General features: G+C 36.1%; 1 long non-coding RNA gene across 1 annotated transcript in view; it reads left to right on the top strand.

Annotated features, from left to right (window-relative positions):
- Window positions 1-1,065: 1,065 nt before the first annotated feature.
- Window positions 1,066-16,175, top strand: part of LOC127179610 (uncharacterized) — a 32,394-nt gene continuing 17,284 nt past the window's right edge. The window contains exon 1 of the long non-coding RNA XR_007829538.1: window positions 1,066-1,157. This is a non-coding gene — a long non-coding RNA (uncharacterized LOC127179610). The remainder of the gene's footprint in view (window positions 1,158-16,175) is intronic.

Here is a 16,175-nt window from a genome sequence, read left to right as displayed (position 1 = left end):
ACTCTCAACCATACGCACTCCTCATGCTCCATTTAAGACGATGATTATTTGCTTTGTTCTCCTGTCCGTAAATTATCATTATTCTTTTGACAGCTTGTCTGCTGCGGAGCCCAGTGTGTGAAGCAAAGTGTTTTTAGAGCGTTCTGCTTTCAAGTTGTTTGTGTTTTTGTGTTTGTGTGTGTATGTGTGTGTGTGGGCGCAGGCCTTGTATTCGCTCTCATGTGTTTATCCACAGCAATATGGCCTGACCACTCCTGACAGGACCATTGATTCAACACCGTGAAACAAACAAATCAAAAATAGCACGCGGAAAACAACCAAGATGGGATTTCACTCACTGGTCATCCTTTCTGACAGATTTCCTCATCTTATTATTTTCCCACTGGAGCCAAAGTGCTGCACCTGCCAATGATTTCAAAAAGGTAAATGTTTTGCGAAGTTTGTATATCAAAATGCTTAATTTAATTCGGACAAGATGAGCATTTGTAGTTAAAAAGTATGCAAATTTTTATTTTTTTTTTAGAAAATGACCACTGGATAAGACCCTTTTTCCTCGGCTGGGATCATGTAGAGCCCTTTAAAGCTGCACTGAAACTGCAGTTTGGACCTTCAACCCGTTGGCCACCATTGAAGTCCATTATATGGAGAAAAGAAATGTTTTCCTGAAAGCATGAACATCTTGGATGACTTGGAGGTGAGTAAATTATCAGGAAAATTATTATTCAGGAAGTGAAGCTCTGTGATCTGTCCCTTTAAATTGTCTAGATTCTAATAAAAATGCACATTTTCTGTGATTAATTATTCAGTAATGCTAATTATAACACTAATTAGTTATTCAAGTAACACATGATGTGCTATATACAGTATATTGATCATGTGGCGTAAACAACACATTGAAGCAAATACCAAAAATGTGCCATTTCTCATCATGTCAATGTGAGCATGTTTCTGTCATGTTTGAAAGATGCTCCTAAAGTCTCCTGTGTTCGTCTCCCACTGTCACCTCGATGCTGAGGCCCAGCAAGCTGGCAGGGGCTGACCCTGAGGTGCTGGGAATTGTGGGTAGTGGGATTACCTATGGTGGCATAGTCTTGTGCTTCCTCTGTGAGACTCGCTGGGCTGAGCAGATGGCAGTGGCCTGGCAGTCACAGCATGGGGTGAGAGATTTCTTACACAAATGCCAATAAACTCAAATTTTCTGTGTGTGTGACGCAACGTAACCGCAGTTTCCCGTCGAGCACTTCTGTGACAGCTGTATCTCAAGGCTTCACCAATTTTTGTTGAATTTATACAGCGTTGAGCATATACAAATATTTGACAATAATAATTTCACATTATTACTGTGCATTTTTACATATGATCAGTGTTTTATACTAGCATTGAATCACCCAACATAAAATTGAGCTTTAAAAAAAATCTGTTCTCAGACTGTTAATTAACTTAATTAATGGTTAAAACTTGTAGAACAGAGATATTGATGATGTATAAATTAGAGCACCGATGACTTGTTTACTTAATTAGTAGATTGATAATCCTTTAACTTAAGCCTGGCGAGGAGGAGCAATTGATTGTCTTTTAGTTGTATATAGATTGCCGTTTGGCTGGAAAATCTTTAAGTAATCCTGCTTTGGATCTTTCTCCACCTTTATGCTTTACTTTTCTCGGCTGCTCTAAGCCCTACATTTCTTTTGTTGTGTCTTTTTATATAAAACAAAGATAATTCATCCAATAGGCTGGCATAATAAACTAGTTAGCACTTCTCAGGTCTGTTATTTGGCCCACTTTGCACAATTTGCTCAGTGGAGGTTTTTCTTAATACTTTAACTTTGATATTATATACTGTTTATTTTATTTTATTTTTGGGAAATCTTGAAGTAATCCATTTTTGGATCCTTCTATTCCTCCATCTTTTCCTAGGGCCCTATGAAATCCGTTTTTTTTTTTTTTTTTTTTTTTTTTTTTTTTTTCAAAATTCCGTTTTTTTCCAGTTACATTTTTCTGGATTCCGTTTTTTTTTTTTTTTTTTATGTTTTAAGTTTTCTTAATGGTTTGATTTAAAAAAATATATGATTATACAAGCATGTATAATTAATTAAAACCATTACATTTTAAGACCTTATGAAATATGTTAAATTCAGTTTCTGGATTGTTTTAATAGTTTCATTAAATTTTAAAAACCAATTTATTTTTTATATTATTGTATTTTTTATTTTATTATTTTATTTTATTTTATTGTATTTTATATATTTTTTGAAAAGTCTGTAAGTAATCCATTTTTGGATCCTTCTCTACCTCCATTTTTTTCTATGGCCCTATGAAATCTGTTTTATTTTTTTCCAGATTCTGTTTTTTCATTTATATTTTTCTGGATTCTGTTTTTTTCTCCGTTTTAAGTTTTTCTTTATAGAGTCTTAATGGTTTGATTAAAAAAAAAAGAATGGAAAAAAGAATGTCTAATTAATTAAAATCATTAAACCTACACAATTTAACAGCAATTTATTAAACATGACAAAAATTACATTTTAAGGCCCTATGAAATATGTCAAATTCAGTTTTCAAATTAAATTTTTAGAATTTCCAAATTCTGTGTTTTCCATTACATTTCTAGATTCAGTTTTAATAGTTTTCTTAAATTTTAATAACCAAATGCATTTTTTTTTTAGGAAATATTGTGTTGTATATTTATATTTTTCTGGTAAATATTTCTTTAAAAATAATGTTTTAATTTTATTTAATTTTATTTTGGGAAATCTTTAAGTAATCCACTTTTGGATTCTTCTCTTCTTCCATCTTTTCCTAGGACCCTATAAAATCTTTTTTTTTCATTAAAATTTTTCTGGATTCCGTTTTTTGTTTGTTTGTTTGTTTGTTTGTTTTGTTTTGTTTTTTTCCCAGTTTTAAGTTTTCTAGACTCTGTCTTAATGGTTTAATAATAAAAAAAAGCATGTCTAATTATCCAAAACCATGAAACCTACACAATTTAACAGCAATTTATTAAAAATGTAACAATAATAATAATTTTATTAGTAGTATTACTACTATCATTACATTAAGTAATATATTTCTATCACAATTTCAAGTTAAACAACTTTTATTTAGACGGGTTGTTGTAAAGACCTTTAAGTTTCTGTTTGTACATGATATGACAATAGTATGATGAAAGAAATGGCAAAATGCCCATAAAGTGATTCTCAGAGCAGTTCTAGAGATGACATTTATGTTGAGGCGGCAAAGACTGAAAACACTGTGAGTGTCAGTATGTGTGTAGTAAACGAAACAGCACATCTGCGCCATTCATTCACACAGAGACACGCAGAATGCAGGATTCGTATTTAAATAGTACTTTTTCAGCTTAATATTCACAGCGCCCTAGTCCATATCACATTTTGATTTAAGTGTACTGACCTACTTTTGATTTATTCATCTCAAAATGGGCAAAATTCTGTGACGTTCCGTGTTATACAGCAAATTCCTTTTTTATGACTGGATTCCATGATTCTGTCTGTGTTTTCTGCATCGCAGAAATCATAGGGGCCTATACTGTGTTTTACTCTGTAATATATAACTTATTTTTTTATTTTTTATCACTATATTTATTGCTGGAAAATCTTTAAGTAATTTTTTAGATGCATTTCCATCTTCATCCAATCCTTTTCTCATCTGCTGTAACCTATCACATGCTTCTTTGAGCTTTAGATTTCTTTTTTTGTATGTTTTTTTAGACAAAACAAAGATAATTCATCCAATAGGCTGAGATAATAAACTAGCTAGCGCTTCTCAGTCCTGTTATTTGGCCCACTTTGCACGACTCGCTCAATGGAGGGTAATATTTATGGCAGGGATGTTTGGGAATGAAAGCCTTTTACATTTTAATGAGCACTAAATAGGAGCGGAGAAATATTGTTCATTAGGCGTAATCTGTGGAATTGCTTGAGTGAACTTCCTCATGAGGGTGTTTTAAACGCCTCGCTCAAGTAGAGCAGTTTGTATGGTAATTAAGACGCCGTTTCGCAGTCAACATCTGTGTTGTATTTTGAGGCCTCTGATTGTGTTGTGTCTGTGTCAAACATTACAGAAAAAAAGAGCGTGCGTTCGTCTGCCGTGCACCTACGGACTCTTTTATTCTTTCTTTCCTCTCGCTTATCCGGCACTCACACACACTCCTACATAAACACACCCAGGGCCTCTCAAGTGACAAGAAGGTTCCTTTTTTTCCTTCTGGAGCACATTAGAAAAAATTACAGTGCTGACATTTCTTCATTAATCATGGCGGCCGGTGGTGGCAGCGAGCGGCGCGGAGCCTTGGCAGACGCGAGTGTCCCCGCCGCGCTGGCAGCCGCGCCCCAGACGCCAGCCTCTCAATGCCACAGCTGTTGCTGCCATCAGCCTGCAAACATATGACACCCACCCCAGATCAGCCCCGTCCACGCCGGCTTCCTGCGCATCCCAGAAGGGCTGAGGCCTGGTCTGGTGCAGCCCATGTGCGCATGGATGGATGGAAGGATGGATGGATGGATGACCTGGATGGATGGATTATGGGATGTGGTATTCCTCAAGGCCAAAGTGGGGTGTCGCTCCTCAGAGAGAGTCTACTTTGCCTTGATTGCTCAGTCTGGGCTGATGTCTGAGAAGTGAAGAGCTGCAGGGTGTTGTATTAATTCATCATTTTCCCATTCCTGGTTATATACCAGTTTATGTGGCCCACCTGAGTGGTCTCGGGGCATTGTCTCCTGCGAATGGACTGCTTTATATTAGGTTGCGTGTCTTTGTGCATAAAAAAAAAAAGGGTAGAAACAATGTTCACTCATAAATTGCTAGTGAATTTCAGAATTAATTTTAAAGAAAAAAGTAACACATTGAATTAAATATAAAACTCTGAAGTAGAAAAGCTGAGTTTTTTTTTTTTTTTCAAAATATAATAATCTTTGTTTTATTACTTTAATAATTTTTTTCTTTTGTATGTGTCTGTTTCTTCTCAGAAGTATGCAGGGGCTCAATAGAGATTTTTATTATATCCATTTTAAATAAGCACGTTTGCATCTTACTTTTCAGTTCATTTCTTTAATATCATTTTAAAATTATAAAATAGTAAAATATTTTAAAATCATATACATCTATTTTTATTTCACATAATTTAAATTGTAAATTCAAATACATTTATATACATTTGTTTTATATTTCTGTTGTAATTTCAAATAAGTTATACTTAAGTCTTTTTTTACAGTTTAGAAATTTAATTAAACACTTTAAAAAATTACCCAGCTCTGGGTGAAATATGGACAAAACCAAGAATTCGGTTGTTTTTACCCAGTGATTTGGTTAAATGTTTTATTTAACTTAACTATTGCTTAAAAATGTACTGTATGTCTTTCTTAAAATGTATTAACATTTATTAATGTGTTCAACAAATGAACATTTATTAATAATTTTAGTAAGTAATAAATAATAAACATTTTTTTAATTGCTTATTAATAAATGCTCACCTTTTGATTATTGCTGATGCCTCTTGTAATTATGTGTCTGATTTGTAATTTACAACCTATTTTGGGTTCATTTTAAGCCAGCGATATAGTAATTTTTAAACAAAAATTGAGTTAAATGAAACTACTCAGAAGGTTGGGTTAAACAATCTAGTCACTGGGTTTATCCATATTTCACCCATTGCTGGGTTGTATTTTATTTTATTTTATTTTATGTTATTTTAATATCACAGCTAGATCCTTGTAACTAATTCAGCAAAAAAAGCTCATTTAAATTATGTTGCTAAATTATTTTCCATTTGTGCAAACCCCTCACCAATGCAACCCATGCATGGGTGGTAAACGTCTAGCTCTCGGTATGCATGTGTGAGTCATGTGTTTTCTACACGTATGAGTGTATATACGTGGTATACGAGTCACTGGCTGGAGGCTGAGGTGCTCATACCACCACTGAGCTCCGTGTCCCGCCATATGGTGGAGACCGCTGGGACTACATGGGGAATCAGGCCAGACTGCTCTCCAAAGAAAGCCCCCCCATTTCTTATTCCCCTCTTATTCTCTCACACACATAAACGCACACTTCTATATGTGAGAGGCCAGACCTCCATCCTTAGAGTCAGAGAAAGTAGGACAGGTTGAAGGAGTGTAGCGAGCGCAGACCCAGATGTGACACACACACACACTCTCATACATTAGACATCCACCCCAGCCTCTTCCTATGACACACACAGCAGAGTTATTCCCCCCTAGCATCTCCTTATGACCACTTTACAGCAGTTTCCTCTCTGGCCTCCCACACCTGCCTCTGCCTGCATACCCACCCCCTATTTATAGACTATACCATCCTATTCTGCATCACATGCCTTCATAGTTTCTTAAAGAACAGCTTCTTACTCTCATTCACATCTTAATGTACAGCTGTATTATCCAAGTAGTCGCATGTACACTACCTTTCAAGTTTTGGGGGCAGTTTTTTTCTGGAAAAGAGAATAATACTTCATCAAAGATGCATTAAATTGATCTAAAGTGACAGTAAAGACAGTGGTGCAAAAGATTCCTATTTAAAAAAAATGCTGCGTCGTTCTGAGTGAAAAAATCAACCAAATTTCAGAATGTTCCCTAGCTCAAATTTTTGAAAAACATGTAGTGATGAAAGCCAAAATATTAAATGTCATGGATGTTTTTACTGAGTAATCCAGTACTTTGTTGAAGGGGGTAAAAATGACAATTTTCACCTGAGATTTGGAGACAAATTACAGGGGGGTAAAAATGACTTTAGAAAGATGGCAGCAGCATTGTTAATTTTACACAGAGATAGGTAGCTCTATTACTAAAATCTGTTGGCTTTGTCTTTGTTACATTATATGCCAATAGTGACCATTCAAAAAAATGGGTTTAGTTCCAGAGATATTGGGATCTAAATATGGCTTTGGAAGTAACTGTGAAAATGTACACAAAAAAACAAAAAAAAAACAAACAAAAAAAAAAAACATATGGTAGTCACTTTGCATTTAGTTGATTATTTATTTTTTTGGTCTGGAGAACAAATAATGTTGAAATTAGAAATGTATCTTGTTTTAACTCTATCAAAACATTAAGATAACATTAATAGTTCTTGAGATACAGGCGTACAGACTTTGACGAAAAAGTGCTTTTTTCCATTTTTGAATGGTCACTATTGGCTTATAACGTAAACAGATTTTACTAATAGAGCTACCAGTCTCTTCATTTATGTATTTCTTTTACTGTAAAAATATTAACAAAATCCAAAAAAAAAAAAAAAGAAAAAGAAAAAAGGGGGACTTCTGGTTGAATTGACTCGGAATGACCCTGCTGTTCTTTTGAACTTTGTGTTTATCAAAGGGTCCTGAAAAAAGTCAAATGACAGTGTCCACAAAAAGCAGAACACCTGTTTATATTAACATATAATAATATTTCACAGTGTTACTGTTTTGCTGTATTTTTGGTAAAATATATGCAGTCTTGGCAAGAATCAAATACTTCTTTTTAGTGTCTGGCAAATGTACAAATGTGCCATAGGACTTTATTTTATTTTTATTTTTTTAAATTAAATCCATCAATACATTTTTCATTATTAGAAGGACAATAAAAGAAACATTATGCCTCAACACTCACTTGTTCATAGTTTAGGAAACTTGAATTTGACAATCTAATTTGTCTTCACATTTATGCGTCTGCCAAATGCTTTTTTCAAATTGGCTTACGCTGAATTTAAGTTACTAATTTTACATTTTGTCAGTTAATGCATTCCCTGTGCACAACTTGTGACCTTGGCATTGAAGAAATTATGTACACTTAACTATGCTTAACTATGCATACTAATATTTAATAGAAAAAATTGGCATACAGTTATATAGAAGAGTACAGAAACTAAAAAAAAATAAATACATACATGAATGAATTTAGGTAGCATGGCAGAAATAATTTGGTCTTTGAATAATTTGAAGAAAACTGTTGCGTTTGTTTTGAAAATTTGTAGACTTTGGAATCTTGGCAAATTTGAATAGCTTGAGACATCTAAAGGTGTGTGCACCAAAAGTGAGGCGAATATTCGCAAGGTGTTTTTTGTCACTCATGCGAATAAAAACTTTGTGTAATGGTGTAATGGAGTATTCGTGATGTGTTTTTTGTGTCCAAAAGCGAATTTAATTATTTGCGCAAGTAGATTGCAAACAAAGTCAATGCAAAGATGCAAATTTGCGGCAGGGCAAGCCAAAAATTGGGTGACACGATTGCCGTAAAGCACGATATCGCGTCTTCTGCGCAAGTTAAAAAATTTCAACTCGAGCAGAAAATTCATGTGCCGTGTTGTGGCGCAAGCCAATCAGCGAAGGACCTATTGACATCTGGTTGTATCAGAAAATGGAGGAAAGCATTACGCAATGATTTTATTCGCACGAGCGACACAAAAAACATATCGTAAGCAATCTAGAGCGAAGCGTTTTTGTTTTATTATCTCTAGACAGCATCATTGGCATGCTGTGGATTACCACAGACTCATTCATCAGTATTTAAAAGCTTTTAATGCAATACACCTGCGATGGAAGCCTACCATATGGAGATATCAAAGGTCAAGAGTATCAGACATCAGTGTGGATGTATACTGTATACAACACTACTGCGTTGCGCTATAAATATCCCATTCTAAACATTTCCACCACCTCAATCAAAATACACAAGAGTGCGTTACGAGACTCCCATCTGTCTGTCATTGTATCGCTGCTTTGTTTCAATTTCCCTACAGACAGGAGTGGGGGTGGCTCTGTTGTGTCGCGGGAGGGTTTTGACTTTGTCTTTGGATCTCAGCTGTTTCCAACGCGCCTGTCCTATCAGTCACAACGTCACCACGCTTTTCCCTCCTGGCATTGGTCCGGCCCGTGCCAGGTGTCCCTGATGGCACTGACATGACCACTAATGTGCTGCCAGATTTTTTTGCCCACCCCTGCAGCTCAGTTTGGGGGTGATGTTCCCGGTGCTTCAGCGCATCGTCCATCTTCCTCCGCCCAGTTCACGGCCTTCCTGTGCGCGTGTGTGTGTGAATCTCGCGCACATTTTCGTCACTCCTCCTCTATTACAATCGTCTCAGTGGCTGAGTAATTATAACACAGTGTAGCTACATAAAATAGTGAATGAAATAAATTACCGTAGCAGTTGGTGAGAGCGACTGCCGGTATGAATGTGACTGTAATGCACTTCTAAATTAAAGAGAAAGAGACAGCGTTGTTCTCTAGCATTGCTTATAGCACCCAGTTACTTCAAAATGCTCTCTGAATATTCAAACAAGCTCATTTGTGATGTCTGCTGCGTGTTTGAGTTGTTAACATCCCTCCGTTGAGTGTTAGTTATCATTCTGAATGCTTGTCGCATGGAGTACAATGGGATATAAATGAGAACGCACACACACGCACGGTTCCTGCTAGGTTTTTTTCTGCTGTGTTTGTCACCAGATACCACCATTACTGTTAACTACGCTATTAAATCCAGTTCCTATGCTGCGTTTCTCCTCTTTTTGTGTGGCGTGCTGGGACTCATAAAGCAGCAGCAGATGTTAACAGTGCGCACATTTAAAGATTAGCAGGTTTTAGACAAGCAGTAAAGCTGCGGTGGGAGAAGCGATATTAATGTAGTGGTTTTATGTTGCAACACAGCGAACAGTGAAGGGGCAAAACATGAGCCATGTGAGAGTCAGGGGTGTGGGAACACGTTGTGTGGTCATTCATGAACGCACCCCTCTGGAGAGGAAAAGAGGGGTACGTAGGACAGAGGTAATGGTTACTGAATTGGTGCATGGGCCAGAATCCTGCTAGGTTTAGCGTTGTGGTACCATGGGACTTGGGCCTTGTCCTTCACCATTTGCTCTGAGTGTGAAAATGCAGAAAATGCAGCATATATCACTAATCTAGTAAGCTAAAGATCTAATACTGTGTCCAATACTGTTGCTATGTCCGACAAGCCATGGCACTCTCATGCCGCACATCATCAGTGAAGAAAACATTGCAGAGCAAAGAGGAAACTGACAGTGTTATTTTTGGTATGGGGTGTGCGATATATATCGTCTTAACAAAGTGCAATTTGACATTATCGAGTATATTGCAAAAACCAAAAAAACCAAACAAAACACACTTACTTATTGAGTACACGCATACAATACGTGAATGTCTAGTGGGTTAAACTGCGCCTACGCATTTAGAGCATGTTCTTTCACTGCATGATTCAGTCTGTTATTAGAATGATCACATATCACATGATCACGATCACATGAAAAGTGCCGTTTTTTTCTTCAAAAATCAGCATGGTTATAAATTGGTTAATATTAAAAGACTTATGTTTTAGATACCATATTGGTTGTTTTTGCTCTATTTCAGCAACAATAATAATTCCAAACACTGCCATAGCAGTGTTTTGTGTCTCTAAGCAACATGACAGTGTTTCATTCACATTCATTTACATCGATTCACATTAACATGTGTAAATACATCTAAATGCCACTTTCATATGCAATATCATATTTTGTCAATATTGCACAACCCTATTTTGATATGAAAAACTCCCTGTTTCAATATTTTCTCATTTTGTAAGAAATTTAATCTGTTGTGACAGATCATTGTAGCGCCTCAGTTCAAGTGGCATGTGAACTGGTTATCTCTTCCTCTTTACTATTTATTATAGTACAGAATAAACATGCATGAACATCAGAAGGTATCTTGTTTTAACTGTGGAAAGTTAAAAGTTCAAGTGTACTGATGTAAATCTATTCTGGCCTGTTTGGTTTGTCGGACAAAATGGCAGATACAGTGTTATGATTGGTCAGATTGCCTGTCAATCAAACTCCTTGCGAAGGGTCAACTGGTACTTTTATTTTTATGTTTTATTATTAATGTATTTATTTCTTCTTCATCCCAGTTGTTTTGGACATTATAGTGACACTTGTTGGCATAGATGAAGTATGAAATTTATGTTTATAAAAAGGATTGTCCACCCAAAAATTTAAATTGTCATTGTTTACACACCGTTTAAAGGCATAGTTCAAATTAAAATTTGATGTTTATAAGCTTACCCCCAGGGCATCCAAGATGTGGGTCACTTTGTTTCTTCAGTAGAACGCAAACATAGATTTTTAACTCAAACCGTTGCAGTCTGTCAGTCGTATAATGGCAGTCAATGGGGCTCATGGCTTTGAGAGTCAACAAAACATGCACAGACAAAACCAAATTAAACCCTGCGGCTCATGATGATACATTGAGGTCTTAAGACAAGAAAAAAACAGTCTGTGCAAGAGGCTGAACAGTATTTATATCATTTTTTTTTTACCTCTGATCCACCACAATGTCCAAATTTCCTGAGCATGTTCACAACAGCCGGCACAACAGGTGTCAGTCATCCTACATCGCTGCAGAAATACCGACCCAATGTTTTGCAATGTAAACATGCAAAAAAAGATCAAACACCAGGGAGAGTAAGACAAGACGAGCATTTTTCATTAAAAAGTATATAAATTGTATTATTGAAAAATGAAAATTCTCTCATGCCATTTCAAACCCGCAAGACCTTTGTTTATCTTCGGAACTCTCGCAAGGTCAGAAAGTTCTTGGATTTCATCAAAAATATCTTATTTTGTATTGGGAAAATACATGAAGGTCTTACAGGTTTGTAATGACAAGAGGGTGAGAAAGAATTTTCATTTATGGGTGAACTGTCCCTTTAAGTCCTTTGCATTATGTTTTGTGAAAACTTAAAGACATACAGAAAATGTAATTAAACAAACAAATATAATATCTCCAATGCTTGCTTTTCTCAAATCCTTGTACGGTCTTTTGTAAACTAAATCAGGAAGACTACTTTTGTGTCTTTGACTGAGATGCGTGCATTACAGGACATAAATCAGCAGGCTTTGGATCTGTTTACTGTCCTTTATCTTAGCTGAATATTAATGCATGCAGAAATAGCTTGAGAGTGGATGGTCCTAGTGAGGCTAGCCTCTCCTCCTTGAACCTGCCGACTCCTTTAATTACTCCTGACCTCCTTGTGTGGAATGTGTTGTGCGATGCTGGATTCAAGCTCACAAATCATACACTACTATATTGTTGTGTCTGACAGGTGACAATGAGCGTAGCTGTAATTTAGTGCCAGAGATGGACACCCAGAAAGCCAAATACCTCTAAGAGAACAAACAGTTTATGTTAATATATTTTAAAGGGATAGTTCACCAAAAAATAAAAATTCTGTCATTAATTACTCACCTTCATGTGGTTCCGAACTCGTAAGATATTTGTATATCTTTAAAACACAAATTAAGATATTTTTGATGAAATCAAAACTGCATTTCTAACTGCATAGACAGCAAGTTCAAGGCCCAAAAAGGTAGTAAGGACATTGTTAAAATAGTCCATATGACAACAGTGGTTCAAAAGTAATTTTATGATGCTATGAGAGCACTTTTTGTGCACAAAGAAAACATAAATAATGCCTTTGTTCAACAATTTCTGGTCTTCCGTGTCAGTCTCCACCATGTGTTACATTTCTGGGCTGTTTAAACGTGTCAGTTGTGTTGCTGTTTATGCAGGGTACCAAGTTTTTAACTGAATTTACAATCTTTTATTTATTAGATCTTGTTTTGAACATATTTAACAGTATGTATTTACCTAAAGGCACATGATTTGTCACACACAACAGCTTGTTACTGTTACAGACGACCTTGTTAACTCTGTGGTGTCGTATTAGTTACTTTCTGTTGTCAAGCGGTTTGTTGCTGTACGTTTAAATCAAGAATTGAAGCGAGTGCCCCTGGACAAGGCCTCCACACACCTGCCAACATTTCTACATTATTTCTCGATATTCCCTATAAATCATTCTGTCGTTTATACATCCATATCATTCAGGACAATACTGATTTAAATGGAGGAAAGTTTTATAAATAAACACCTCACAGCATGCATGACTTTAAAACAGACATTTCCGCTCCTCACTAGTTTGACACAGCTATAATTCACAGTGTGAGTTTGAGGATCTTGAGTTATGGTAGTGGCTCTGTGTTGAAATAGCCTGTACGCTTTGTCCTTGTCTGGACAGTATTAAACTTTGCCCGCCGTTTTTACCGGGCATCACAATAGCTGTTCCCTGTAATTTGACTTTTGCTTTATCTTCCTATTATCACCCACCAGGAATGAATGAATGACGGGTGACACGCCGAAATTAAACAAGAATTAGCATTTCATTTAGTCTCTATAAGAATCCCTTTCCGTCATTTTCATGTGGTCAGTTCACAGTCTCTTCCCTAGGCTTGAAGATCTAAGCAGAGGGCAACATTTCACCTTGACCTAAAGCTGAGGTGACCAGGCGAGCGCAAAAAAATTCTTTCACAGAATTAAAAATAGGCCGTGGCCTGGCTGTCGTGCACTTCCCGTGGCCTCGGTGTGGCTGCGGGGTCTCGCTGGCTCCTCCAGCTCTGTCTTTCACATGAGATTTGAGGAGACTGGGGCGCTGTTGCTGGTTCTGCTTGCAGGCCGAGCGCGGGGTGTGCGCTTCTGCGACGGGAAGAGAGGGAGAGCCCGGAGACATCAACACCAATTGGCACTAATTAGGAGGCCTGGGCTTGCTGGGGTTGCAGCCACGTTCATGTCAGGAATACTGATGCCAGCCGAGTGTTGAGACACTGCCGCTGTCACCACTGAACTCACAAGTGGTGTGGGGAGGGGCAGAGGCCGCGGTAATTATAAATGCCTCATGTGTCCTATGAGTAGGTACATTACTACTGCTAAAGACAATGGCTGTCATACTTAGTTTGCAGATTTTGACCACTACAGTAGGTTGCATAGCTTTTGATTAGTCTACTTGTGTTTACAAGGTACTAATTAGTAGATTTTTCAAGTTTGCAAGATTTGAAAGACATTTAGTTTTTATTTGTTTGAAACTCCTAACTCAGTATCTAAATGTATTTTTTTGCTTTGTATAGCTATGCAGTTATGTCTTTGATACTTATTACTTTTAATTGCACAGAAATGTGCTTTCTGCTCATTTCTGTGAATCCACTATATATTGGGACCAACATCCCATTTGTAAGCGCCATCAGTTGAAAAGCACTTTTCTTTTAGAAATGTGTGCTGGCAAGCTCTGTACACATGAGTGTTAGCAAAGCAGTGTAATTTTAGTATTATTTATGATAGTTTGTATTACTCACTAATTACTAATTACTCACCCTAACGACTTTACAACAATTTCTTCTCTTCCGTGTCATTCTTGTAGCTTCATAACATTACGGTTGAACCACTGATGTCACATTGACTATTTTAACAATGTCCTTACTATCTTTCTATCTTTCTTGAATGTGTTGGTTGTGTTGCTGTCTATGCAGAGTCAGAAAGCTCTCAGATTTATTAAAGTATATCTAAAGTATATCTATTTTGTGTTCTGAAGATGAATGAAGGTCTTATGGGTTTGGAACAACATGTGGGTGAGTAATTAATGATAAATGATAAATTTTCATTTTTGAGTGAACTATCCCTTTAAATTATGCTATATTTGATATTTTATTTCAGCCTTATTTCAGTTAACGCAAATTATATTTAAGTATATACACTACCAGTTCAAAAGTTTTTGAACAGTAAGAATTGTAATGGTTTTTTTTTAAAAGAAGTCTCTTCTGCTCACCAAGTCTGCATTTATTTAATCCAAAGTACAGCAAAAACTGCACAATTTTGAAATATTTTTACTATTTTAAATAACTGTTTTCTATTTGAATGTATTTTAGAATGTAATTTATTCCTGTCATATTAAAGTTGAATTTTTAGCATCATTACCTCAGTCACATGATCCTTCAGAAATCATTCTAATATTCTGATTTGCTGCTCAAAAAACATGTATTATTATTGTTTTTATGTTGAAAACAGCTGAGTAGAATTTTCAGGTTTCTTTGATGAATGGAAAGTTCAGAAGAACAGCATTTATCTGAAATAGAAATCTTTTGTAACATTACAAATTTCTTCATCATCACGTTTGATCAATTTAAAGCATCTTTGCTTTTTATTTCTGTAATTTCTTTCTTTTCTGATCTTTGGATCTTTCTATTCAAAACAGTACTCGACTGTTTTAAATACTGATAATAATAATAATAAATAAATGTTTCTTGAACAGAAAATCAGCGAATTAGAATGATTTCTGAAGGATCATGTGACACTGAAGACTGGAGTAATGATGCTGAAAATTTAGCTTTGATCGCAGGAATAAATTACATTTTAAAATACGTTTAAATAGATAGCAGTTATTTTAAATGGTAAAAATATTTCAAAATTCTACTGTTTTTGCTGTACCTTGTATCAAATAAATGCAGGCTTGGACAGCAAATGAGACTTCTTTAAAATACGTTAAAAATGATACTGTTCAAAAACAGTATATTGTTTTTGTACATATTAAAATAATAATCTGCCATACTTTTTTTTGTATTGCTTAATTTCGACATATTTTGTCAATATTAGATGTACAACCACTCGCAGAGGCTACTGTGCCTTTTTTTTTTTTTTTTTTTTACTAAGCGAGCATTTTATTGCTTGTTGATATATTGTGGTATCATCAATTAAAAAAATAAGTCAGTTTTAAAAATGACTAAAAACACTTTTTAGTCAGATGCTCAATTTCTAAGTAGGTGCAAAAAAAGCTGCAAAGTGGACCACGATATAGACTTGTTTTGTAATAACGTTTGTGAGACTAACCTCATCCTGCTTCTGCACATGATTCCCAGTTATGAAAAAACATCTTAGGAAAATCTTCCTGACTCCTTAATCCTGCTATTCCAGTGCCAATTTAGACCCTGGCTGGTCTGTTTCCCATCCAGCTGTGTCTTAGCCCCCGTCCTGGCCAATCACTTCTCTTTATGGGATTATCCAGACCCCATAATGTCCTCTGCCCTCATCGTCCCGAGAAAAATCACTCTGGGCAAACACAGCAGGGATCTCACCTGCGGGAGAGCATGGCTCAGCTAACCTGCAGCGGGCCGCGTTGTTTACTGATAATGTGCCTTTGACTGATATGAGTGGGGATGTATATGAATCTTTCCAAAATGTAAAACCTTGTTCGGAGAAGAAAATTGCCAGGCTTAGACGGTGATAAAGAAAATGGCAGTGAAAGCACTTCTTTGACCAAACAGATGTTGCATCTCATCACCACAGGAATCTTCATATG

This window comes from Labeo rohita, chromosome 17 (assembly GCF_022985175.1).
Source record: "Labeo rohita strain BAU-BD-2019 chromosome 17, IGBB_LRoh.1.0, whole genome shotgun sequence".
NCBI lineage: Eukaryota > Metazoa > Chordata > Actinopteri > Cypriniformes > Cyprinidae > Labeo > Labeo rohita.
The sequence above is the reverse complement of the archived record's forward strand: the minus strand, read 5'-3'. Positions and strand labels throughout refer to the sequence as shown.